At 42.7% G+C, this 27,790-nt stretch overlaps 1 protein-coding gene and 1 pseudogene across 3 annotated transcripts in view; both read left to right on the forward strand.

Annotated features, from left to right (window-relative positions):
• The window catches only part of Ccbe1 (collagen and calcium binding EGF domains 1), a 258,110-nt gene that overhangs the window by 138,948 nt on the left and 91,372 nt on the right, over positions 1-27,790 (forward strand). The gene's annotated exons all lie outside the window — the stretch shown is intronic.
• On the forward strand, positions 22,327-24,164 carry LOC132652101 (OCIA domain-containing protein 1-like; annotated as a pseudogene).

Genomic DNA, 27,790 nt, shown 5'->3' on the forward strand with positions numbered 1-27,790 from the left:
GCCAGACCCAGACCAGCCAATGAATGCCTAAAACCATGAACTGGAGCAAGAATCGGAGAATTGAGTCTGATAGGGAGAATGAAGTAGCTATTTTAAGCTCCCCGAGGTCTGCGATGAAATGCCACACAATTATATAGATCCTTGCTCTATGTCCCTTCAGCAAGGACAGAAGAACTTGACACCAGCAAGTATAGTCCACTTTTCTAAGGTCTGAAGAAGCAGTAGGCAACCATCAATGTTTAACTTAATCTTTTGGCCTTCCCGTTCTTCTCTGCTTACCTTTGCCAAAACTACTCTACTTCAGTATAAAATTCCCAAGTTGCTGAAAAGTTCGGATTTTGTTTAAAGGCCCGGTTTCTTATAAGTGGATGAAAACAAAGAGGTAAAAGCTTAATATTGCCTAGGATTTACCTTTCTGCCTCTATATGTCTCCCAACGCCTTTTAGAGAATGTGCAGCCTGCTCTGAGTGGCTTGTGTTTACCGAACTCCATAGCCTTAAACATTTTCACTTCTCAGTGCTCATGGCTCACCACAGATACAGGCAGACTTGCCTTTCCTGAGACAGATGTGTCCCAGGGAAAGCAGTTCCCTGTAAAGGTGGTATTCTGCAGTGCATAGGTGAGGAAGAAGCTGCCAGCTGGACAGATGCCTAGGAACCGCCTGCAAGCAGCCAATGTCTCATACAACAGCCAGTGTCTCATAAACTTTGAAGGCTTTATGGTGCGTCATAACTCGTCAGCTCTGAACTGTAGCTCCTCACACACAGGCTGTAAGTAAACAAATAAGCATGGCCATGTCCCAGGAGATCCTGTATTTGGGAAGATCAGCGGGAGAGCCAATTTGGTTTAACTGACTCCTGCATTAGAGGACCAGAGGACAAGGCCATGTGCTCCACAGTGTGCGGCTGTTCTGGCCTGACATCTAGAGGAGTGAACTGGCCACACAGCTTCAGCTTCAGCTTCAGCTTCGGCTGCATGCTCAAGCTATCACATTACATCTCACGAAATGGCTTAAAACGACCACCACATATTCGTTTGCTTATTGTTCTCCATCAGAGCTAGGCTTAGCTCGCAGAGTCTCATTCAGACTTGCTGATGTGGGTAATTACAACGGGGATTTCTGCAAGCACCCCCTCCAGTAGTGCCATCCTTGGCTGGACTGCAAGCAAAGTCCAAAGGCAGCAGGCAGGGTCATGGCAGATGCCCCCTCTGCCAAAGGCAAGTGTCCAAGGTTGCTCTGGGCAGATGGCTGACTCTCAACCGGCTTTTCTGGTCAATGAAGAGGGTAATAGGCAGCAGACTCAACGAAATGGGTGGGCTGTCGATGCCAACCTCCTGCGCTCTTTGCGTCTTGTTCAGGAAAGAAGTCCAGGACTATTATCACCCTTGGTGGGGAGCAGCTGTACATGATTCAAGTGAATTTGCGCCAGGAAGTTTGGGAACAAGCTGATTGCCTGGCTGGGCACTGGCTCTCTAGGACACTGTTGACGGCAGGACCTCCTTATGAGCCACCCTACAGTGTCTCTTAGAACCTCCCTTGAGACAGGCACTCAGATGATAATTGGAGGTGGCACCGGCTCCTTGGGATGTTGTGCCTGCTGTCTCCTCGGGGGTTATTGCCTGATCAATAGAGGTTCCGTCTTCAGCCCAGGCTCACCAGATGGAGTTTGTTTGTAAAAATCACCCCCAATCAGTGACATCAGATATTACATGCTTGTAATTCAGTTTGCTTTTTGGAACTGCCTTGCATCCTTCAGATGGGGTGGCGATTAGCATTTGCTCCTTCAAGTTGGAGCTTGGTTTATTTTGCTGGAACACTTTCGGGGATGGCAGAGTAACAAAAACAAGAATGGTTTAACTCAACTCTGCATCCAGCATGATGGATTGCTTTCTCCAGTGTTCACTTTTAGGATGCTGCCATGTTTGAATAACATGCTGCTCTTTGTAAGTGTGGCTTAATTTTAAACATCACATGTAAGGCGCAGGGTGGTCTGTGTTTCCATGTGGAATGAAGGAGCCTCATAGTATGAAGTGTGTTTCTTTGGAAACGAATTTGGCTTTAAGGACCTTCTGCAAATGAGTGGTTTCATTTACCATTGAGGCAACTGAATAACTCTGTGTGGGGTTCATCCTATGTCTTTCTGAGCTTTTCTGCCCTGTATAACCATTCTGTGTCAATTAGGAAGAGCCTGGGAGCTTAAGTAAGGCCTGCAGTCTCTAGCTACTCTCTTCTCTGTTTCTTTCTCTTCCTTTTTCTCCTCCTCCTCTTTTTCCTCACACTCCTCTTCCTCACATTCCTCCTTTCCTTCCTCAGATGTGTGTGACCTGTGAACCATTGGTGCTTTTAATTTGCTATTTTTGAAATCAAATGTCATCATTTCTTTTGGATGCTAACTTAAGTTGCTCTCTTAAATGACTGTTGGTGCTGTAACCAGAATCATTGTCCTCCACTTAGGGCCAGGTTTATCACTGGTGCTAACATCTTGAAAACCAATACCCTCGGTCTCCAACATCAGCTTACTTTCCTACTTCTGGACTCTGCTGTGAGCTCTGCCCTTCTTTGCAGTATAAACTTTAACTTAAAATCTAGGACTTCCCTGTCCTACTTTATGTTACTCACATACACACACACACACACACACACACACAGTGCCACTACCACCACCACCACAACACAACCATAACCACAATCATTTCCCAACCATTTATTTCTCAGTTGTGTACTTATTCACAGCACTTTGGCTCTCCTTTGGCTCTCCACTGGAGCAAGCCATCTGCTATGGTTAGTTTTCACCACGAACCTAACCCAGTTTGGAGATAGTGAGGCACACTTCCTGTGTGCCCATGACAGTGTTTTCAGGGAGTATTAATTGAAGAGGAAGGCCCACTCTGAATGTCAGTTGTGGCTTCTTGTGGCCAGGAGTTCTGTGTGAATGAAATAGAGGTGTGTGGGGGAGAACGAGGGCAGCAGATGGGCATTGCCTTCTGCTTCCTAGCCTGCCATGATGCTTCCTAGACTCCATGCCTCCCCCACTGGGATGGCCTGGACCTTTTGAAACACCAGTGTCAATAAGCCTTCCCTTAGGTTGTTTCTGTTGTGTTTGACCATAGCCATGAACAACTTACCATCTTTCCCCTTCCTTCATTTTTCTACTACCCACCTACATGGTGTTATGGTGTTCAACTCCATCTCTTCAAATACTCTTCAGCTCCCATTCAAATTCTCATGTTCTCATTCCCACCAAAGAAATATGTTTGAGTTTTGAGGTCTTGAGTGTCCCTATATTCTTTCCCGGTCTAATAGAAGCATGAAGCTGGCCCTGGCCAAGAATATCATGAAAACCATGTTCCTTCATGGTCACTTCTGTGTGGCCGTTTTATCCAAACTCCCACTGGTGTTCCCTGCCCATCTGCCCACTTGCATTCGATATCTCCAGTCCAACCTACTTTGCTCTTAAAATGGCTTCTCATTTGTTCCCTGTGTAAGGCCTACATTGTCTGGTCTTCTTGGCTGCCTATATAACATGGACAAGCGTCCTTGGTGCTAGGTTGTAATCCGGGAGGCACTGTGACAGTATGTAGCTACAGAACAACAGCAAGCACCACTGCAGAAGTCTTTTCCTTTCTGTCTCTGGTCCTGGGAGCCACAGGAGCTATGTTTGGTTTCTGCTAGCCATCACAGTACTCATGGCCCATCTCTCCCTGCCCAGAACACCATTCCTCACTTGACTGTGGCCTGAGGAGCCTTTAAAGTTGGGCTAAGCTTATCAGAGATACTGAAAGAGAGCCATAGATTTTCTTGTAGCCACACACCCCCTAGTTGTTTCTTTCCATTGTCCATGCTTAAATGGGTACTGAGAGTCCCTTGCCTTGCGATGGAGCACATCCTTCAGAAAGAACAGCCATGGGACTTGGAAATTTTGTGAATAATGTTTTAGTAATCATGTGTTGTGGCTGTGCTGTGAATAAGGACAGAACTGAGGTTTCAACTCAACCTCCCTGTCTCTTCCCAGGAAAAGTAAGAAGAGGGGACTGAAAGAGCTGACATATGTAAGGAAGGGCATGAACTCAGCAGGAGTCTAGACAGGCAACATCAGTTTCCCACTTATGCCTCTGTCTCAAAGATGAGAGTAGAGATGATTTCCTGCCAATCATTAGGTCATCTTCACCCCAACTAAAAAGTTTGCTGGTGGTTACAGAGGACCTGCCAGTAAGTTAATTGAGCCTGTTCCTTCAAAACAAGCTGATTTAAAATATGCACATAGAGACATACATAGCACACAAAAACACACAGACACTATACACACAAATATACAGAGACATACAAATAGACACACACATGGAGACAATATACACAGACACATACATGACACACACAGTCATACACACAGACACACAGAGGTACCGACACACACAGAAAGACATACACACAGAGACACATAATATACACAGACACACAGGGAGACACACACCACCACCCCAGGTTTGCTTCTCCCCTCAGAGTATACAAGCATACACATTGCACAGCAGGCTGGCTGAAGGGGGTGAAGCTTGGCAGGGGAGGGGAAGGGAGAGGAGGGTGTGCAAGCAGGATCTCAGCCGGTGTGAACATAGGAGACAGTTTTCAGTGAAACAGCTCCCTTTATTGAGGAAACAATGGCCGTATTAACCCTGGGGAAGTGGGTGGGGCCTTGAGGGTGAGTGTATACCCCTGGCTGGGGCTGAGGTGCTGGGAATGCTTCATTTGCATGAAGAGCAATTCTGGGTGCTTGCTGGATATGTTCTTAGAAAGGGAGTGGAAGTTTAACCTGAAACCTGGCCATCAGGCCACATGACTACCTCAAGGATGGCAGAGGTGGGGGTCGCAAGGCTGCACGCACCAGGACATGCAGGCCCAGAACAGGAAGGGGCCAGGCTTACTCCTGCCAGTCTCAAGATGAGATTTTGGGGGGTTGGACATGTCTTGACCTCACTCTTGCTCTGGAATGGCTCCCCTGCTCCACAGCTCTCCTGCTCCACAACACACACAGACACATCACACACACAGACATACACACACAAACTACTTCAACCAAATGCTTAGCCATTCCTTGGTTTTAACCAAGTTTTTGGCCAGCAGAACATTGAAGCAGTGTCAAGTGTCCACGACTGGGAAACTCTCAGATCTATAGATGCACTCAACACACACACTCTCTTGTGGACTTGTCTAGCCTTTTTGGCTGCAGCATGTCACCTGAGACTTGTTAGTAGGAGGGCAGGTCTCCAGAAGAGGAAAAGAGCATGTGTGCAGCATCAGGAACCACCTCAGAATGTTGGAGGGATTGATAACCTTCCCGAAGTTATACACTCTTGAGAGAGGAGAAGGAATAGCCACCTCCCTGATTCTGAGAGCCTTCTATGGACAACGTTGAGTATCAAAGAGTGGGGCCTTTGAGGCAGATATCTGCAGAATCTCTTAAAGGCACGATGGATGCCTGAATCTGCAGTAGGATCTGCCTTTAATTTCAGAGTGTCTCTGTGCATAGGTGCTGCTTCCCAAAGTTTCCTCTGTAGATGTTGCTCACCCAGCTTCTTCTCCTCAGGGAACTGGAGGGAAAGAGTGTCACGGGCAGAATGGTCAAAGTAGGCAGATAACCACCAAAACCAAGACTTTTATTGGTATGACTTTCAAGAGTAAGTTTCAGGAATCAAAACTGTCCTGTGTCCTGCAGAGCTGTGGAAGCTATGGGCTGGTGCAGATGAGGTTCCTTATTGCAGATGAAAATTCCTGAGATGTCTATCTGCTGTTGCTCTCAGATAGCACAGGCCTCAGGAGTCTTTACCAAGCCCTTCTGATTCTATGTGGAAATGTCAGTTCTTCCTGTTCTCACCTCTTTTCTCCCTCCCTTTTTTTCAGCATCAACACTGCTGGTCCCACATTGAATCCCCCCATAATTCTCACTTGGAACTTCACAATACTTGACTACTAGCCTTCCTCCCTTCTCTTAACCGGTGTCACTCCCTGGTTAATCTTTGTAACAGATCTCATAGACAGCTCCCAGCTAATTAAGACCACACTCCTTAATCTGCTGTTAGATGCCTCCCTTAACAGGGTTCCAAGTGACCTTTATGACAACTTGCAGTCACACACACACATACACACACCTTCCCTCTAGGACTCTGTGCCTAAAGCTCTCTCTTCCTAATGGCTCACATGTGTCAGCTTTACATTCAAATTCCATGACCTTGTGGGGGTCAACACACAAGCCAGTCCCTCCCACATTCCAACTTCCATTTCTGACCTTGAGTTATGACTGTGATCACATCTTTGTTCATATGGAATGTCAACTATCCATGGCTAATGACTGTGTGTTAATGCTCTATGTAACTGACTTTCCCAGTATAAGCATTTTTGCTTAGGGTGGTGGTGAGAGTGGTGGTTGGAAAGAGCATCATGAAACACAGACTGCTCTCAAACTTGCTATGTATTGAGCAGGGCTTTAATTGCTCATGCTTATGCTTCAGCCTCCTGCAGTGCTGCAATTACTGTCACATGCCACCACGCCTGACTGGGAATTAATTTTACTTGTGTAAATGTATGTTTCCAACATATATTAAGGGGTCTTTTATATACTAGGCCGGGTGGCACACCTGTAATCCCAGCACTCAGGGAGGCAAAGGCAGGCAGATCTCTGTGAGTTTGAGAACACCCTGGTCTACAAATCGAATCCAGGACAGCCAGGGCTACACAGAGATACCCTGTCTTGGAAAAAAACAAGCAAAAAGAATCTCTGATATACCTTAAAGGTGCTCATATCTTACTAATGTATTTGAACACATGTTTTATTTCTAATTGTGTACATATGTGTGCAGCAGAAGGTATAGGTACATGCTGGCCCAAAGAGACCAGAAGAAGTACCAGAGTCCTTAGAGCTGGAGTTACAGGTGATAATGAATCACCTAGCTGGAACCTGAACTTGGATCCTCTGCAAGAGCAGCCTGTGCTCTTAACTGCTGAGCTGTTTCTCCAGCCCCTTACATTTAGAAATGCCCACAAATTATGAACAATTGACTTAAAATGGATGTGAATGCAGTTAGAGCAGCATGGCGGCTTCCCCAGGAACTAAATTATAGCCTTTCAGGAAGTATTCTTTCTTAGAACAGGAAGGCAACAAATTCTGGAAATTTTGGTGGAAAAGGCTGGAAAAAAATGGGGAGTCTGTGGAAAACTCAAAGCTCTATTAATTTTGACAGCAATTTGAAAACATTAATTACAGGCATAAAACCTGCAAAATTGACGTTTGACTTCATAGACATTTTTCCTTCAGAAGATTAATGTGTTTATATTCAGATATTTGGGAAAATATTTAGAGAATGTACAATCAACAAAGGACTAATATTCCTCAAATAAGAATTACTACCAGAGCAGAAAGGATTAAAAGTAACAAAAATAGATCAAAGCTTTTATTTCAGGATCACCGTCTTTTGAAAAAACTACCTTATATGTAGTTCAGTCACATCTCTTTAGTATATAATCTGAGGCTCTAGGCTCAGTTGGGTGGTTCTCCCCGCTATTGTGTTATGTGGGGTTCAGTCATCAAGATTGCTTCTTCACTTCTGTGTCTGGGGTCTCAGCTAGGGTAACTGGAACAACCAAACATTTGTTTCTCTGTGGAGGCTTTCTGAGGCAAAGCTTCGCTTCGCACGGTGGCTTAGAATTCTGAGGGCCAAGCTTCCCAAGGAAATAACTCATTGAGAGCGTACTTACCGTGCCTCTGTTAGGTTCCTGATTTCCCATCGGCTAGGTCGAGCCATATGACGAAGGCCACCCCCAGAGCCCAGGTAGGATGTGAGAACACAGGTGCATGGATCTGAGGTGTGAGTCAATAGAACTGCAGCAGCTGTAGACTCAGTATACACACACACAGACAATTCGCTGGAGAAATGGGAAGGGGTTAATAAACACAAAAAACATAAAAAATTGTTCAAGGAATGCAGATAAAGCTGAGACACTGTCTACGCTAGGACAAGGGACGGAGCACACAACACAGGTAAATCCATACATTCCTGAGTGCTTGGGTAAGATCTAGTATTTACAACCTTATGGAGCCTGTAAATTAGCATGACTCAAGAAAAGGATTATTGGGAGGGAATGCGGTAGCGGGACACGGCTGGGATACAGAGTTAATAAAAGGTAACTGATAAGAAAAGAAATAAAAAAATAAATGAAAGACAAAAAAAAGAAAAGAAAAGGATTATTTAACAGCGCATCTCCAATTTAAAATGTTCATGAATTAGAAATTCCATTTCTCCATATGAAAGTTTTTCCACAGCATTCTCATAGTGAGTTATGCATAGGTTTATTTTTAGCTTTTTGAGAGTTCCTCACAGTGATTTCCAGTCAATGATGTTTCCCTCTTTCATATCCCCCCCAAGCACTTCTTGTTGGTTGTTTTCTTGATCTTTGCCCTTCTGACAGAGATAAGACAAAATCTCCAAGTTGTTTTGATTTGCAATTCCCTAATTGTAAAGGATGTTAGACATGCTTTGAGACAGTTTTTCATTATTTTTGGTTCTTCTTTTGGGAACTCTTTGTTCATATCTGTAGCCAATTTGTTTGTTTGTTTTGACTTTTTTTTTTTAGTTCCTTCTGTAGTCTGGATATTAAACATCTGTCAGATGTATAGATGGCAAGGATTCTCCCATTCTTTAAGCTTCCTCTTCACTCAATTTATTGTTTCTTTAGCCGTGCAGAAACATTTTAGTTTTATGAGGTTCCACTTATTATTGGCCTTAGTTCCTGAACAAGTGGGATCCTATTCAGAAAGTTCCTTTCTACACCCATGTCTTATACAGAACTACCTATATTTACTGCTAGCAGTTCAGTGTACTAAGTTTCTCGTTGAGGTCTTTGATCCAGTTGGAGTTAGTTTTTGTACAAGGTAATAGATACAGATCTAATTTTATTCTTCTACCTATGGACATCCAGTTTTCCAGGCACCATTTGTAGAAGTAGCCGTCTTTTCTCCAGAGTATGGGTTGTTTGTTGTTGTTTTTGGTGGTGTGTGTATGTGTGTGGGGGTATTGCATCTTTGCCTAATGTTAGAATTCTGTAGTTTTGTGTACTCCTGTTTGGGTCTTCTGTTTTAATCTGAAGGTTGGGGGCAGCATGGGTGGGATTGACCAGACTGGTCCAGGGCCCTGGATATGGAACCCAGGCGAGATGTGGAACTAGGAGAGTGTTCTTAGAAAGGGAAGATCAGGTAGATTCAGGGCTCTGGTGAAAGCTAGAGGACCTGGCTTCTGAGAGGTTGGAGGTGGCCGGGTTTTTGTTTGTTTGTTTGTTTTCTTTTTCATCAGTGACTGGATAGCCACCCTAGTTTGCTTGGAACTCACTATGCAAAAAAGACTGCTCTCAAACTCAGAGATTTGCTTAACTCTCCTCCCAAGTGGTGACATGTGATTAAACACATGTGATACGATACTCAGTGATACCCATTTTTATAACCTATTTACTGTACTGCTTAATACAGATATGGAAATGGGCTCATATCAAACCCAAAGCCTTCCCAGAAGGTGTAGTATGGAAGCAGAGTAATGCCAAGACGAAGTCCGTGGTGGGATGTCTGAACCGTTTCTTTCACAGATTTCATTCTGCTACAAGAACACATCACTGTCATCCAGTTTCCCTCTTCATTCCCACATCTCTTTAATAAAGAGACCATGGTAATTTTACATTTAAGGCTGGAGAGATGGCTTAGTGGTTAAGAGCACATACTGCTCATGCAGAGGACCAGAGTTTGGTTCCCACCCTATGTCAGGGGGCTCACAGCCACCTGTAACTCCAGCTCCAGGGGTACCAAATATCTCTAGCCTCAGCTGACACCCCCTCCAATACACGTACACATAATTAAAAACAATTAAAAAGATCTCCAAATCTTTGTGTTGTGACACTCAGTGAAAATGAAGGGGGTTGGGGGGGTGAAAATGGAGGAGAAAAAAATGGAAAGAAAAAAGAAAATCTGTTGCACACAAATTCTACAAGATCTCACGCACATGTAAAATCAGGAAAAGCTGAGCCCCTGGAAGTAGAGGAGGAGAGTGGGGGTTACCAGGAGCCGTGGGTGGAGATGACTAGTACAAGGTTATACTCCAGTAAATTCTGGTGTTCAGTTACACAGGAGGGTGATTACAGTTAACGGGATCTCGTGATATAAATCAAAATAGCCAGAGGAAAGCGGCCTAATGTTCTCATCACAAAGAAATGAGAAGGTTAGAGATGATGGATGGCTTAAACATCCCGAGTCAGCCCATGCACAGCATGTTACGCGCCCTGCAAAGCTGCATAGACCTGCCAACACAAGACTATACGTAGAAACTTAAAATACAACAAAACAGACTTGGAAGAAAAACAGAAACAAAAACAATCCCCCACCAACTTCCTGCCTGAAGTAGAGGGATGAATGATTGTTGGTACACCACAAGCCCTACTTCCCACAGATCTTACGAAACCTGGTTTTGTTTTGTTTTGTTTGTTTTGTCTCTATAAAGAATACATTCAGCAAGTCACTTCTTTGTCTGCCTTATGTCCATCATGATGGTGGTTCTCTTCTGATAGCATTGCTGAATAAACTGTGATGACTGCCTAAAAACAAACAAACAAACAAACAAAAATCAGAACAAAACAAAAAGAACTTTCTGTCCAAAGAACCAGATGTCACAAGGGTGGGAAGTTCATAAGGGTGAACCTCAATCAATTTGAAGAGACATTTGCAGGATGTCATTGAATCTCACCATTTTCATAAGGAAAACGGTATATAGGCTGATAGCTTTCATTTCTTAGTGGAGAGTTAAGTTCTTTAAATCGCTTAGAAATAAAGTGGGTGGAGGTGGATAGATGCTCAGAGGTGAAGAACATCTATTTGCTGCTCTTGCGGAGGACCGAGCTGGATCCCAGCATCCACGTTGGGTGGCTCACAGTCACCTGTGTAGTATATCTTATACACATACCCCAACACACACACACACACACACACACACACACACACACACACACGCCAAAAATAATAAAAAAAAACCCTCTATAATATATTTTAAAAGGGGGACTTAAACCAACGCATTTGTAGCTGCTAACACACGTAGAACTATTGTTAACGGTGCCGTGGAAAGGCTCAGTGACATTTCATGGAAGATCAAAGGTAGCACAAAAGTCAGTTTGACCCTGACCTTCCCCTTTTAGGGAACTACCCAATATAGAACTAATGCTTTCATTAAAGTGACAGGGTTCCTACGAGGCTCAGCAATCAGCCTCCCATTACAGTCTTTGTTCTGTATGTAGTCTACGAATTTGAATTCATGTGCAATATTTTATTTCCTAGGTAGTGTTTTTCAATTCAAATCTTTTATTTTAATTTAATTTCTTAAATCTGTTCTCTCATATATTATATCCAGACTGCAGCTTCCTCTCCCTCCTCTTTTTCCAGGTGTGCCCCCACCCCTGCTCTTCATCCATTCCACCTCCATTTCCCTTTGGAAAAGGGCAGCCTTCCAGAGATATCAACCAAACATGGCCTGTCAAGCTGCAAATAAGTCTAGGCACCTCCCCTCATATTAAGGCTGGACAAGGGAAACCAGTAGGAGAAAAAAAAGGTTGTTATTTTCGTAAACTGAAAAAAAAAATCCCTAAAATCTGCTTCCATGATATATGTGTGGTAGCTTTGTATTTTTAATGAAAGATGGGACTATTTGTGGACACACACGGAGACTCCTCTCACAGTCTGACCCTGTGTTCTTGCTGTCAAATAATTACAAGCTACTTTTGTATCTATAATCTTTATCCTTAGTGTTGGTCTTAACCGTTTTCATGGTTTCCTAAGAGGTATTACTTAGCTTAGATACACAGCCAACTGTTTCCTGTTACATCTCAGTGATGTGTGTGTGGTGGGCATGTGAGTGCAGTTACCTGTGGAGGCCAGAAGAGGGTATCAGATTCCCGGTAGCTGAAGTTACCATTGCTTGTAGGTGCTAGGAACTGGATTCAGGTCCTCCTGTATACAAGAGCAGTGCATGCTCTTTTAACTGCTAAGCTATCTTTCCAGTTCCTCCTTTTCACATCTTGAAGTATTAGCCACGGTGAAATTTATTTTAAGTCCTTTTAGGGTAGAAAATAAAAAATATGCTTTAATATTATACTGCATTTTCACTGAAAGCTCTTCCCCTAAACACAGGTATTGGTGTGACCCTGGCATAGTTCTAGATTCTAAAGAGCATGGTCCCAGGCTTTGCATTTTAATTGGCTCTCAGGTGATTCAGATCCTAGTGAACTATGAAGTCGTTAGGAATACAATGTTTAAAAATGCAGTCTTTCTAAGACGGCATCCAAAATGAAACCTAGATGTGTTTGCTGGCTTGTTCCTTTAAAACAATGTTTAAAGGCAGGCAGGGTTGTAAAGAAAGGTTGCTACTGAGTGGCATGAGTTTGGTGGAATCTTGGATAAATCAGTTCTTCTTAGTGGGGTTTGAGAGTGCACCAGTAACAAAGGGCTCAGCTGCAGCCACAAGAAGAGGGATGTAGCCAAGGAGGGCACTGGAAGTCTGAGTTCCATGGGATACTTCTGTGAGGGCCCTTGAACAACAAGGATTTCTATTCAAGGGGCAAAAGTGGTACTTGAAAAGCAAGGCTTTGCCATTGCAGAGCCACCCACACGTGCCTCAGGTGCTCTCTTGTACTTTCTGTTCCTGGCTTTGTTTCACAGCACTGTTACATAAATTCTTTCCAACAGCACTGGCCTGCTTTAGTAGTTGCATTTTCAGACACTCTCAAAGCAGTAGACCATCAAGAATAACTCTTTTATTCCAAGGCAGGCAGGAGCATCACATCTGCTGCTCCTTCTTGGTTATTCTCCCAAGATAGCCATTTGTGTAATTTCACAAATGTGTCGTCATCCAGTTGATACCTCATCTGTAAGCCTTTAGATTTGCAACTGGAAATAAGATTCTGCCTTTGTGTTAGAGATAATTTCTCTGTGTCATGGACAGTGTGTTTAGAGGCCTTTTAGAACGTGTTGGGAAAGTTTGTTGGATCTCACACTGCCCAAATGCCTCTTAAATTCCTGGAGGTTTTCAGCCTCAGCACATGTGTTATAATTCAGTTCCTTCCTTGAGCACAATCTCAGGACTGTGCATATAAAAACCAGTTCTTATAAGGACAGCTGTGGCTGTGGGAAAGATGCTTAATGAAGCAGAGCTCTCTTCAGTGGCTTGACTCTCTGGTGCGGACTTTGCACAGTAACAGCGGAAGGAAATCTAATTCATTTTCTCTATCACTCTTTCTCCCCTCTGCCCCCTTTCAGCTGTCATTCTGTTTTTGTTCTCTGAAATCTTTTCCTCTTACTCCATGGGCCTGCATCCTAGATGCTCACTGATGATCTCCACTGGACACCTCCAATTATCCATTTATCAATGACCCTTGAGTGGAGATACCCAAGACTGAATCCTGTCCTCAGGAAGACCTGAATCAAACATTTGGTAGGTGAGCCTAGAGATGGTGCTCAATTAAAAACGCTCACTGCTCTTTCAGAGAACCCAAGTCCAGTTAAGAAACCCGTCAGATGGCTTACAACCACCTATTAACTTCAGCTACTGGGGGATCTCCCCGTCTGACCTGCACAGATACCCGTGCAAAGGTGTACATACCCATAAACAAAATTAGAAGCAATAGAAATCCATATTTGAAAACAATAGAGTCCAGGATGGTTAGTCTCCCAAACACCATGGGCCTGCAGAAATTGCTGTCTGCCTAGAGACCCTCTCTGAGAAAGTCAGAGCGTAGTTTCAAGTACTTCCTTCAGTAAATCAATTTTAATCCCAGGTCATTCTCATATTTTCTCTCACCATGAAGCTCCATTTAATTTGCAGAATCTAAGGTTTTTGTCTCTTTTGTTACTAAGTTACAAGACAAATTGTTATAAGTTTGCTCCCTGTTATTTTTGGTTTGGGTGTTGTAGAACCTTCATAATGGTTTAATTTTCTCTAGGCACTTAAAGACTACAGGACAGGCTCTTTCTGCCATCTTGCTAGCCGTGGAGAGCTGCTGGAAACAGGACTTATAAAAGGCAAACATGTCTGAAAGGTTATGGTATAATGTCATGGTGCTCACCCTAGCACACTGGTTAGATATTAAGAGAAATTATCAGAGGACTCAGATGAATTTCCCAGCATTCCTATTGGTGAAGGCATTGGACTCTTAATACTCCAAGTACAACCTGCCTTGGGAAAGAGGAAAGCAGCTGAGTGTTGATTTATTCTTGTCTATCAGCCTACCGACTGTACTGCAGAAGTCTAGCTAGAGAGACACTTTTTTTTAGCATCTTCGTTATGATGTTTTTTTGTTTGTTTTTAAAGTATGAGTTGCCAAACATTTTGGTAACGCCAAGATATTAGAGATGTCAGCCCTTACCGTCGTGAAGTCTCTGTTGCAGATAATTAAACTACAGTGTTTGTAGTGCAGAGGTTGGAGGCAACACAAAAGAGGGGCATCTCCATGTCCTGGATGAAATGGGTGGAAGGATGAGGTTTTTTTCTTTTAGCACAAATTAGAAAAGAAGAAGATTTTGTGGCACAGATAGATGGAGTTAGTCCATGGAAGTGGTTCTGTGGGGAATATCATTAGGGAGAAGAGGCCACATTGGCACTTTACCCTAAATCAGTTTAAAACAACTGGAAAACGACCTATAACTCTTCTTCAAAATGGACCGAGTGTATATACCTTTCCCTTTCCTACGTCCACGCACACTGCTGGCTCTGACCACAGTCACGCTGGACAGGGACAGAACCAGTGCATTCATTGGAACCTATTTGACCATTTGTTATCCTAAGTTATTTATGAGATGTAAAATGGGCTGCCTTCTTTGTCCTGTTTATAATTTATGCAATTAAGGATGTTGAGATTGAGGGATTGGCTCCTTTGGGTTAGATCTAATAGAAGGAATAGAACAGACACAAAACAACCCCAGATGGCTTGCAGAAATGTTTTTTTCTCCCTCGGTAGAGGAAATACTAAGGAACGGTCATAAATTTATCAGTTTCTCAAAGATGATCAAGTATATGTTTATCATGATCAAGTATATGTTTATCAGCCGTGTATGAATATCTTCTTGTTCCCTTTGTCTCAGAACTTGGAATCTAATGCGTTTAAGGTTATATATTAATCAGGTGCTTTTATGAGAACACTAAAGACAAGAGAATCTACAAAGTAGAATCATTTTGGGTGGATTGAAGGCATGCAAAATTTGAAAAAAAAATCTAAACCCATTTATTACGAAACTTATTTTTTAAAATTTTTTATTTAACTTTTATTAATTACACTTTATTCATTTTGTATCCCCCCCTCTCCCTCCCTCCTCTCCTCCTAATCCCACCTTCCTCCCCCTTCTTCAATCATGCCCCTTCCCAAGTCCACTGATAGGGGAGGTCCTCCTCTCCTTCTTTCTGATCTTAGCCTATCAGTTCTCATCAGGACTGGCTGTATTGTCATCTTCTGTGGCCTGGTAAGGCTGCTCCCCCCTCAGGGGGAGGTGATCAAAGAGCAGGCTAATCAGTCTATGTCAGAGGCAGTCCCTCTTCACATTATTATGTAACCCACTTGGACACTGAACTGCCATGGGCTACATCTGTGCAGGGGTTCTAGGTTATCTCCATGAATAGTCCTTGGTTGGAGTATGAGTCTCTGGGAAGTTCCCTGTGTTCAAATTTTCTTGTTCTGTTGCTCTCCTTGTGGAGTTCCTGTCCTCTCCAGCTCTTGCTATTTCCCACTTCTTACATAAAATTCTATTCACTCTGACAGTTGGCCAAACTTATTTTTTAAAGCAAAGAGATGTACTGTGTTCAAAACATAACTTGTAGAAAGTTAAACTTAACAATCACGGTCTCATAGAATATGATAACTGATATTAAACATCATGGTTTTTAATGAGTATGCTTTGAAGGATGTTTAGACAATAGAATTTGGGGGAGAACTAAAACTTCCCTTTACAGTTTCCAAGCAGATAAGAAGAGGTGATGCACTGAAAGTATGGGTGTGGTCCATTTTACCAGCCCTGGAGAACCAGGGTGATGTTGATTTGACTTTCTGTCTGGTTTTCTTCATTAGATGGTGGAAGTTGTTTTAAGTATGTGTATGTGTCTATGTAGAGGTATGTGTACATGAGAACAGATGCCTGTGAGAGCTGGAAAATGTTCAGATCCCCTGGGGCTGGAGTCACAGGCAGTTGTAACTGGAGATGCCAAACATGGGTGCTGGGAACAGAACTTAGGTCCTATCCAAGAGCAGTGCCCACTCGTAACCGCTGAACCATCTCTCCATACCCAAATATTAGAAGTTCTATTAGTTATCTGTTGCTATGTAACAAATGACCTCACAACCCGACAGCTTAAAGCAGTACATTCTTTCCTGTTTAGCTTTGGTTGGTAAAGAATTTGTGTTCTGTCTTAGAGTCTCTCCCAGGTTATAGCATGTGTCAGCTCAGTCGTAACGTTGAGGTTGCCTTATGGTTCACTCAAGGAAGAAAGAACTTTCAAGGTCCTTCAGTTATTGGCAGGGTTCAGTTTCTCTTGAGATGCTGGACAAAGGCCCTCAGTTTTTCTCTGGCTCCTGGCCACCTCCAGTTGTTTGCCAAACATGTTTCTACAGCATAGCTGCATGCTTCATCAAGGCATGCAAACCACAAGACATCAGAGATAGTTTGCCAGTAAGTGGAGGCCATAGGCTTTTGTACAGAAAAAGGCTCAAATACAGAAGTGGCACCCTGTCACCTTTGCCATAGTTCTTGGTTAGAAACAAGTCACAGCCTTCAAGGGTAGAAGGTGACATGAGGCACACCACTATGCACAAGAAAGGTGAAATCAGGAGGCCATCATATCTACCTGTCTTCCAAAGGCCTCTGACATCCTGTCAGGCCACTCCCGTCCCTAGGAAAGAAGTTCCCAGTAAATGTCCCTAGTGATTCCAGAACATATGACATCCTTAGGGCTGTACAGTTTTCACCCCCTTCACACAAGACATTGAGTCACGAGTCACGTGCAGTGCCATTTAGCTAGTATTCCCCATAAATAAACATAACTATTTCAGAGTCATTAAATTGTCCCTTGGGGAACTTGATATTTAGTATGACAGCCAGGAAATGTGTATTTCATGTAGAGAGAAGACAGAAGGGATGGGTTTGGAAGACACTGGCTACAGTATTTGGTTTGTTGGCACTGTTTGATTGTTCTTGGCCATATTCTGATAGCAGATAGAAACCTGTTTGTGATTATGTTTAAAAATGGACTTTAGTTTCTCTGATGAATAAGAACTTTATCAGAGATGATTCAGGATGAAAATTAAGAGAAAACAAGGGTGTATATATGTTTTGGCAACTGAAGATGAACGCTCCCTTGAAGTTCTTTGAAGCTTGGGATACGTCTGAAATTTACCATGGACTTTCTGAGAATGAACTCATCCATTTTATAGCTATTCTATATTAGATTTAAATGTGCTTATATTATTCTTGGCACCCTTATTTTATGAGACCATAAATCTTTAGCTATGTTATCCACTTGCCACATTTAATGAAAATCAAAATGCTTTCCTAAACAGTACCTTATTTTGCCAGTATTGCATATTTTTAAGCACGTCTATTTTAAAAGTGTATTTTGTGTTTACTGTGTTATAGGTACTCTTCACATTTTTTAAGAAACGATTCAGAGTCTGTTTCTAGAGGTTGGCACTATCAATACTTCTACTTACCGATAAAATAAGTAGCTTCTAAGAGATCAAATGACCTGCCTGCCCAAGGGCACACCAGAGGGAAAGTGTGTATCATGAGTCGGATTTTATTAAGTCTATCACATTCAAGTTTAAAGGGTGAGATAAGCAGATATATTGAAAACAGAAGAAAGATTAGCCACATGCCTTTTGAGTGGACATATTGAATACTGAGTCCTTTATTTACTGGTTAAAAAATAAAAAAAGCACACTCTGTCACCTTGGTGTGGCTAGCATTATGTCATCAAAAACTATGATATATAACATCCCCAGAACCTGAGTTCAAAACTTAGAGATAAGGGCTGGATAATAACGTTCCTGAAAACACTATTATCCTGGATCAGCAGTAATATGACAAGGAAGGCTCTAACTGTGGTGTTTTGACCCTGAAGTCCTGCCATGGTCTTGGTCATTTGCATACTAGGTCCCCAGTTGGTGGTGGTGTTTGGCTAAGTGTAGAGGGTAAGGCCTTGTTAAGAAAGTACATTACTGGGGGTAGCCCTTGAGTTTTCGAAAGCCACGTGCCATTCCCACTTTCCTCTCTGCGTCCTATTTGTGGTTTCCCAGGTGTGCCCAGCAAACTTAATTACTGGGAGAAGTCAGGGCAGAAACCAGGAGGCAGAGGCTGAGGCAGAGTCCATTGTGGAGTGCTGCCTGCCAGCTTGCGTCTTCTGGCTTGTTCAGCTGTCTTCTTTATAGCACTCAGGACCATCTGCCCAGTGGTGGTACCACCAACAGTGAGCTGGGTCCTTCCACAGCAAATATCAGTCAAGAAGATATACCACAGGGTTGCCCACAGGCCGGTCTGTGGGGACATTTCCTCAGTCAAGCTTTCTCCTTCTAAAAGGACTAACATGTCAAGTTGACATAAGTCTAGCCCGTACACATGGTTTCACTCAATGATTCAACCAAGCTTGGCCGGGAAATATTGACAAAATTAACACCTGTCCAAATTTGGACATTGTTCTTGACAGTTATTCCAACAATACAGCTTAACGGCCATTCACAGAGCATTTGCTTGCAGTAGATGTTCTAGGCAGTCCACAGAAGACAAGAACAGTACAGGAGACTGTACTGATGGAAAAGAGTCAAGCATTTGTGCCTCTGACGCTCCACAGGATGTCCTGGAACCAATGCCCTTCACTCTTCAGAGCAACTGAGCGCGGTCTCGCAGGTTTGAGTTGAATGTTTCTAGTAATTTTCATGAGCACTGTATTCCTTGACGGCAACTGCTATCCTCTTGGAATATGTACATTGTGGCCTGGCTTGTCCTGCCCTTATGCAGCTCATTTTTGTATCTGGTGCTGCCTATCACAATGTGGTTGTTTTCTGTATTTACACGTCATGTAAATGATAGGTTGATGAGCTTTTGGAATACTTTCAAATTTTTCAGCTCTTAAATGTGCTACTGTGGTACCTCGTGGGGTAAGTGCTTACATTTGTCCTCGATACAGTTAAAAGCAGAGGTGCTGGGCCTAACTGAGCACTTTTATCATGGCCAGCATTGTGAGCTGTTAGTCATGATTCTGCTGATTTTGCCTGTGATAACAGCACAGGAATTCTAGTTTTCTGTCTGTTTACTAACACTTAATCATTCTGGACCTTCCAGTTTGTCACCCTTTTGAGTATGGATTCTTTCTTGGAGCTCTTTTTTTTTTTAAATATATTTTAAAATAATTTTATACATTCACTTGTATCCCAGCTGTAGCCCTCTCCCTCTTTCCCTTCCAATCCTCCCCTTCCTCCCTCATCTCCTCCCTCCCTCATCTCCTCCCTGTCCCCTTCTGAGTCCACTGAGACCGGGTGTCCTCCTCTCCTTCTGTCTGGCTCTAGCTTATTAGGTATCTTCAGGATGGTTGCAATGTCCTTATCTGTGGCCAAGCAAGGCTGCTCCTCCCTTAGGGGGGAGGGGAAGCTCATGAGTTCATCTCAGAAACAATTCCTGTCCCCCGTACTAGGGAACCCACTTGAATACTGAGCTACCATGGGCTATGTCTGAGCAGGGGTTGTAGGTTATATCCATGCATGGTCCTTGGTTGGATAAACAGTCTCATAGAAGACTGTGTTCAGATATATTTGGACCTTGTGGGGCTCCCTGTCCCCTCTAAGATATACTAGTTCCTCCTTCCTTCATATGATTCCCTACACTCTGCCAAAGGTTTGGTTATGGGTCTCAGCATCTGCTTTGATACACTGCTAGGTAGAGTCTTTCAGGTGCCTTCTGTGGTAGACTACTGTCCTATTACTTGTTTTCTCCTATTTCCAATGTCCATCCCATTTGTCTTTCTAGATGAGGATTGATCATCTTACCCCTGGACCTCTTTCTTGTTTATCTTCTGTAGGTGTACATATTTTAGTATTTTTATCCTATCTTATAGGTCTATATAAGTGGGTATATACCATGTGTGTCTTCCTGCTTCTGGGTTACCTCACTCAGGATGATTTTTTTCTAGATCCCACCATTTGCCTGCAAAATTCATGATTTCCTTGTTTTTAATTGCTGAGTAATATTCCATTGTGTATTCTTGGAGCTCTTAACCTGTGTTTTTGTAGTTATTACAAAAAAGAAAAATCTATGAACCAAGTACTCATGACCAGAGAGCAGTGTCCGGTTGTAGCTACAGCTGCTGAGGATATAGCCCAGTGACAGAGCATGGGCTTAGGTTGAGTTCCTAACACACATAGACAAAGACACACAGATGCAGACACAGCCACCATCGTCTGTGACACCAACATTGACAGTTGTCTGATTTCTTTTCAGCATTAAGGGTTAATTATACTGCTGACCTCATTTTTGAGAATAAAAGAGTAGTGTGAATCATTGTTTGCCCTGAGGATTAATGACTCTTGGTTCAGTTATCACAGCTCTCTTAACCAGATAGACCTAGCTACTCTTTATAGGAACTGAGGATTATCAGTCACTTCATTTGAATGTGGGACTTTGGATCCTTCTAAATCTTGGTGCCAGGCCTTCCTCCCCACCAGGTCTTCCTCCCCACCAGGCCTTCCTCCCCACTTGGGCTACCGTGTGTGCTTCTTTTCTATGTGCACGGAATCATGGAGGATGTGCGCTGGCTCGGAACTTAGATGCGGGGCAAGCCAGGAGGTTGGTCCTACAAGTAGGTAGCCAGACTAGACCCAGGCATTGGGTGTAGACCCACACTAGATCTAGCGGACTAAGGAGGGTGCATGGAAGAAAGGACCAGGCAGATTCACCCGGATTCACTCTGTTACAGGATGTGCAGAGTCTGCCTGGGTAGGAGGTTGGGATATCTAACCTAGATAGTCATTACGTGGGTCTTGATAAGCAGTTGTTGTAGTGCATATGGATCTCATATTCAATACATGTTGATTCATGTGGGGGCCAGTTTCTGCAGCAAAAGCGCTTTAAATATAATAAAATCAAACTCAAGCTATTTACTATTTATGCATGTGAGAATATAAAATGTGGGCTAAAAGTAAAATAAAATTGCATACTCTGCATGATTTCCAGTCTTGCAGGGGGGGGGGATTCAGTTAATGGTTTTTAAGACCTCCACCGAGAATGTTTACTTTGGTTTAAATTCCATTTTTGCTTTTTTATTTCAAAGGACAAATCTAGTTACATAACCGAAGTGGTGGGGAATTATTTTCAAGTACTTCCAGAATCACGAGTGCTTTATCTTTAACCTAATAGAATTCCAACACTCAAATTCTTTAGAACATACTGTGTCCATAATAAAATGTAATTTCTGGTCATAATCTACTTTCTGCTTTCTATGTAGGAATTATGTTTGATCATATATTAAATGTAGTAGGATGAAAGCCAAGAATAGCTTGGGGAAGGGGAAAGGGGGACTTGGGATCAGGGTTTCAAAATATTATGAAAAGGAAATAATCAAATGCAACACTTCCCTTTCATGTCGGTCTCGCTCTGGCTCCTGACTCTTCACCCTTATTACAGTGTTCTGAAGTCTGTGGCCACTGGAGAACTGCCAGATGGCCACCAGGCAACTGCTGTCCTCTAGCGAGTCACTGACAGTGTATGAGAGAAACGAATAGAGCCTAGATAGTCCCCCCAAGCCATTTCACGTTATATAACTGTTATTCCAGGAGGAAAGTTTAATTGCAGTCTCTGCACTTCGAATTCTAAAGTACCTTCCCACGGTCAGAAGGACATGAACCTTGAAATCAGTTGTGTTCAAACTCCCTCCCATCCGTGCCTGGTACACTCGATCCAGGTCATGGAAATGGTTCTGCCATGTGTAGAGCAGTTATGCTACCTCACAGGATCCCGAGGATCTTGAGACAGCATGTGAAAGCATGTGAGGCAAGCCACTGATGCTCAGAAATATTCATCACTGTTTCACCCTCACCTGCAACGATCCTCTTTGCAGGGTGCCAGCAACATTGCAGCTGAGCAGATCACCGGTGCCATCGCCGAAAGGAAAGACTCCCGCGTAATATTATTAACCTTGTATCTCACCTTCTACACATTCTACATACACACACACACACACACACAAAAAAAAAAAAAAAAAAAAAACTTACCAGAAGGGTTTTGTGAATGGTCATTCATGAGTTTTCTCAGAGTCTGCTAGACATCAGAGTGCTGTGGCTTTTGAAATGTTATCTAAAGGTTTTAAAGACATACTTAAGTGTTTAAGGCTTGTGCTTATTTAGGGACTGATGTGAGACATGACACTTTTTCAAATGTCCTTCCAAGTATTGACTTTTCTTAGGTGTTAAAAACAGTGGTCAGGTGTCTGGGTGACTTCTTGATGACCACCTTGAAGCTACCCTCTTCCCCCTGCCTGCTTCCTGAGTTGACTGCAGTGCCCATCACTAGGGTCCTCTGCTGGCCTCTACCCCGGGTCATGCTCACCGCCTTGCCTCTTCTATCATGAGGAAGTATGAATGGGAGAGCTGATTCTCGAGGGCCAAATGCAGAAGTTCCAAGATCAACTCCCCATATAGGGACAGATTACATTCCAACAGAGGAAGAGTAGAAAGTCTCAGCAGAGTACAAGGAAGAAGGCGTCTGGTTCAGACCTGTGCCTTTGGCTGCCACAAGTGTGTCGATTCCTCAGAGACTGATTAGCGAAGGAATCTTGTCAAGTCATCTAAAATATGGTTCCATTCCTAAACTTGTATTTGCTTGTATCATCAGATATTTTGGGGAAAACTTTCCAAGAAAAGTTCAAGAGTCTTGAAAACTCCACTGTGGAGAAGCTCTATGATCAGGCCAAGTGTGGTGCTCTTCCACACCTGGGCATTACATTCAAAATTCAAAGTATGACTCAAATGTGAATGATCAGTCCTCTTCTGTGACGTCTTCAGCGGCAGACAACATAGAAAAGGAGACTCTTCCTCGTCATGAACCAGTTCCATTGAGTGCTTCTATGAATGAGTCCACTCCCACTGGTATAACTGACCACATTGCTCGAGGACCTGATCTCAACCTTAAAGTCCCAAAAGAAAAAGTATTACATAAGAGGAATTAAGGAGTAAGAACAGAGTGGTAGTAAAGTTACTTCATAGGAAGTGACTTTAGCACACAAACTGATCCCTCAGTCAGGCCTATGCAGGAAACAAGTGCCCCCAAAAGAAGTCAAAGTAAACAAACATGGAGATACTTGGGATGAGTGGGAAACTGCATCATTGGACCTCCTGAACGCCTTCCGTATCTGGCTTCAGCAGCAGTCTTCACAAACACGTTTTAAACGAAGTGCTGCTTTGTGTGGTTTAATATATGAGGCTTTACAGACACATTCTTGTGTAAATGTACCCAGGGCACTAGGAATAATGGAATTAGGTCGTGGCTGTGCACCCTTGGTGACACTGTTTTCAGTTACAGGGAGAGACTCATGAAACTCGACTCTGACTCTGTATCAGCCTATGAAGATAAGGGATAATGCATGTTGAGGGGTGAAGGCTGGAGGGAGCAAACACTCCTAGGGTTTAGCTTTGCATGAGCTATCAAAAGGCCTTTCTCCAGCATTTGCTCTATCATCTTACTGTTGGTGGTAAATAAAATGTAAAAGCATGCAAAAATAAAAAAAAAAATAGAAAAAGCAGTGAAAGCCAGGCATAGTGGCACATGTCTTCAATATCAGCATTTGCAAGTCAGAGGCAGGAAGTTCTATGTGAGTTCAAGGCTAAGCCTGGTTTCCATAGTGAGTTCCAGGACACCCAGCGCTACATAGTGAGAGCCTGTCTCAACAAAAGAAAAAACAAGTGAGTGAAACATGTTTTGAGGTTTAGCTTTAATTGTCAAGTTGGCACAATGTAGAATCCCCTGAGAAAAGAGTCTCAATAAGGCATTTTCTATATGGGGCTGGCCTGTGGGCATGGGGGATTGCCTTAACTGTGGGAGGCACCATTCCTTAGACGTAAAGGTTCCTGCACTTTTTCCAGCTGAGCATAAGCCACAAATGAACATGTATGTGCTCATTTCTCTTTGCTGTGGACTGTGGATGTGACATGACTAGCTATTTGAAGGTTTTTTCCTTGGTTTCTACCCCAGTGATAGCCTGCAACTTGAAGTTGAAAGCCAAAATAGGCCTCTTTCTCATTTAAATGTTTTTTTAAATATATATATATATATATATATATATATATATATATATATATATATATTTATCACATCAACAGAAATGAAGCTAAAACACCCCAGGATGTCTAAAATAGACCATCTGTCGTTGTACTTTAGTTTAGAGTGAGAAAAGTTTTATCACAAGATTTTTCTTGTGAGGTGAACTCTCAATATTTAAGGATTATAATTCAGATCTGTAAGTAGACAGATGTTTGATGACTCCTTTGTTAACTTGAATCACACAGTTACGTAAAGCAACCAATTACTAAAATAATCTACATTAAAGGAAACTTGTATTTTTGAGTGATTATTACACACCAGGTTTTATTGTGTGTTTTACATATCTTTGTGACTTTATCCTCACAACAACCCATGAGACAAGTGCAATTATATGAAAGCTTATATGTCAGGAGTATAAAGATATTGTGATTGTGTTTGAGTAAGGTGCTTAAACAAAGAAATCAGTCAGCACATAGCTAACATGAGATGTCCCAAGGCAAGAAGGTAAAGGACAGAATTGGGGCTGAGGCTCATATATGCTATTGAGCTTCAGAGTTACTTCCATGGTACCACATGGTTCTTGAGTATTTCCCAGGGCCTGTTTAGAACAAAGTAAACAGATATTAATGATAAATACAAATGAGCGTGTTTATTGCCATTTCTACAACCACTACACACTACCACATGCTGCTACAGACTACTGAACATAGCTCCCACATCACACCATCCTAAGTGTTGCCTGTATGATCCCTGACCTACTCTCTGTCCTTCCAATGTCATCTTTTCTACTCTACTCTAGGTTCTTTCTTCTCTCCCCAATCCTTGGGAAAACTTGCCCTGTCCTAAATTTTTTCCCTGCTTTTCTGCATTATTTTCCAGGAAGATCATCCACATAGCTAATTCTCATCCATTATTCAGGAATCTGATTCTCATCTCCCAGTGGCTCCTCCTAGCAATTTTTCGCCTGTTTTCTTCCTATCCCTAGAAGGTCTTCAACCCTGAGAGTCTGAGCTGCTAATGTGCCCCGGCTGTAAGCTGAGAGGAACAGTGCACCTTCCGTTAATCTTATGTATACTGGCTCTTAACAGATACCTAGTTGAAGACAGTCCATTCTAAGCACAAAGTCCTGTAAACCCATAGTAGGGATTTTATTGCTTTTTGTTGTTGTTCTCACAACAAATATTTGGGCTTTTGTCCCTGTCTCACATCCATTTTTTTCTCTTGTTCTCTCTCACAGGAAGCCTAAATTGATAGCCAATGAGATTCTTGGACAGAAGATAGGAAAAAAAAAAAAGGTCACGTGATAGAAAGTCAATGTGGTTTTTATTTTTATCTTGAATGTGTCTCTTCTCATATCTCACACTGGCTATGTTGTGGATAAGACGCTTCTAGTGTCTGGGTCACTTTTTAAAAAATATTTGGCATTCTTTTTGTTGAGGAATTGCATGGCCAACAAGTTGATTCCGGAGATGTCAGATCATTCCCCTTGCCCTGTCATTCCATGTTATGCTGGAAGAACACTGAGTACTCGGATGTATTTTAAAAAGGGTCCTCTCCAGGGTGCTCCAGCTGGGAATTTGATATTTTAATAATTTTGAAAGCCTCAGCCCAGGGCCACCACTTAGCAGATGCCGTCAGAATGAAAGAATTCATTCCCTGTTACAAAGCATTCTATTGAAATACTACACACAAGAAAACAAATTCATTAGCATTTAAAAATAATTACAGTAAGGTAATATGAAAATACTTTGGGAAGTTATATTCAGCAACAATGAACAACAATATCTGTTGATGGGGGCTTCTGAAAAGCAGGTTATATGAGACCAATAGCATGAAGGAAATTAATTTTCCATGTTTGTCTTTATTTTCACGATCTTCATTCTCATTCCTCCATTTCATACAGTAAACTATCATTTAAATCATATTCTCCGTAGAATTACAGAGCCTCTGTCGATCATAGGCATACCTCTACTCAGCTGTATTTGAGTGGCTTTGCTTTTCTCATGCTGAGTCAGGTCACAATAGCGTAAGAAATCCTGCAATCAGTCGGCTTTAAAAATGGAAGTGTTCCATTTCTAACCTAGAGTGGGCTGCCTTGAAGTGTCATACCTTGGAAGTTCTGTGCATACGATGAAGTTTAGAGTGAGGCTCAAGAGGGGAGGGCCATGTGAAAATATTAATGAAACAGTGATGTGACTCACTCAGAGTTGGTCCAAGGATGCCATGCTGGCCCCATCATGAAAGGGCTTCTCGGTGTCTTGCCATGGTTTTTCTACCCAATTAAGAACCCATAAGCGATAATTTTGAATGCCTCAGCTTAGGACCAGGAGGCTGCTACAACAACCTTTCTCCCAGCCTGACTCTTCTTCCCTGTGGTGCCTCCTCCTCTAGCCTCCTGAACATCCTGCCTGCCAGTGGGACTGGAAACACTTAGAAAACCTGAGAGGGGAAAGGTTGGAATGGACAGCAGCTTCACTTCGGAGCTTCTTAGAAGCAACATTTTCTGGTCTGTACTGTGGAGTCAAAACTGTGGGTTTGAGCCAGAAAATAGTATTCTGATGACTCCAGGTAGATCTTACACACTGGAGGCCACTGCCTCCTAGAGACAGCATAAGCCTGGCTGAACACACAGCTTTGCTCAAAATCTCCATGTGACGTAGCATCTTGCCATTAGGTTTTTTAATACAGCAATCTTAGAAGATATACACTGTTAAGTCTGTTTGTTTGTAATTCTTTGACATTCTTGCTTCCCCCTCCCCCCCCCCCCGCCACACATACACTTAGAGTTGGCAAATGCTGGCCATAGCTATTAAATGTTTGTATTTCAAGTTTTAGAAAACAATACAAACAAAATGTAATTAGCTTCCGAATGTTTTTAAAGATTGTGAACTTACGTTTCTGAAGTTACCGTCTCACACATCCTGTGGAAGTACAGCCCGAAAACATCACTTGGAAAATGATATTTGACCTTATTTTCCCACAATCCACACTAACAAATTGTTATTTGTCTTCTAGCTTCAAATAATTTGAGAGGGTCCTGATTCTTAAAAGAGAGTATGGTTGCCTTGCGGGTCTAGTTCTAAAATAGGATATGTGTCAACCCCCACCATGCTCTAAGCTCAACGTGACATCACTTGGTGGGAACCAAGAAGAGGAGGGACCCAGACACCAGTGTGTATAAATCTGATATATAAACACAGAGAAAGCAAAAGAATATGGGGGCAGAATGAAAGAGGTGGCTATGACTGTCCAACTGTAACTCCCATCTGTTGGGACAGAAGCACAGCCGACATCCTTGGAGTTCGTATCACAAGATGATGGAAGCCTGATGATTTCTTCCTTTGACTTTGTGGTTGCTTGACTAGGAATGGCCCCAAGAGGCTCATATACTTTGATGCTTGGTCATTAGGGAATAGATGTACTTGACGGGGATT

The sequence above is a fragment of the Meriones unguiculatus genome, chromosome 2 (assembly GCF_030254825.1).
Source record: "Meriones unguiculatus strain TT.TT164.6M chromosome 2, Bangor_MerUng_6.1, whole genome shotgun sequence".
In the NCBI taxonomy this organism is placed as follows: Eukaryota; Metazoa; Chordata; class Mammalia; order Rodentia; family Muridae; genus Meriones; species Meriones unguiculatus.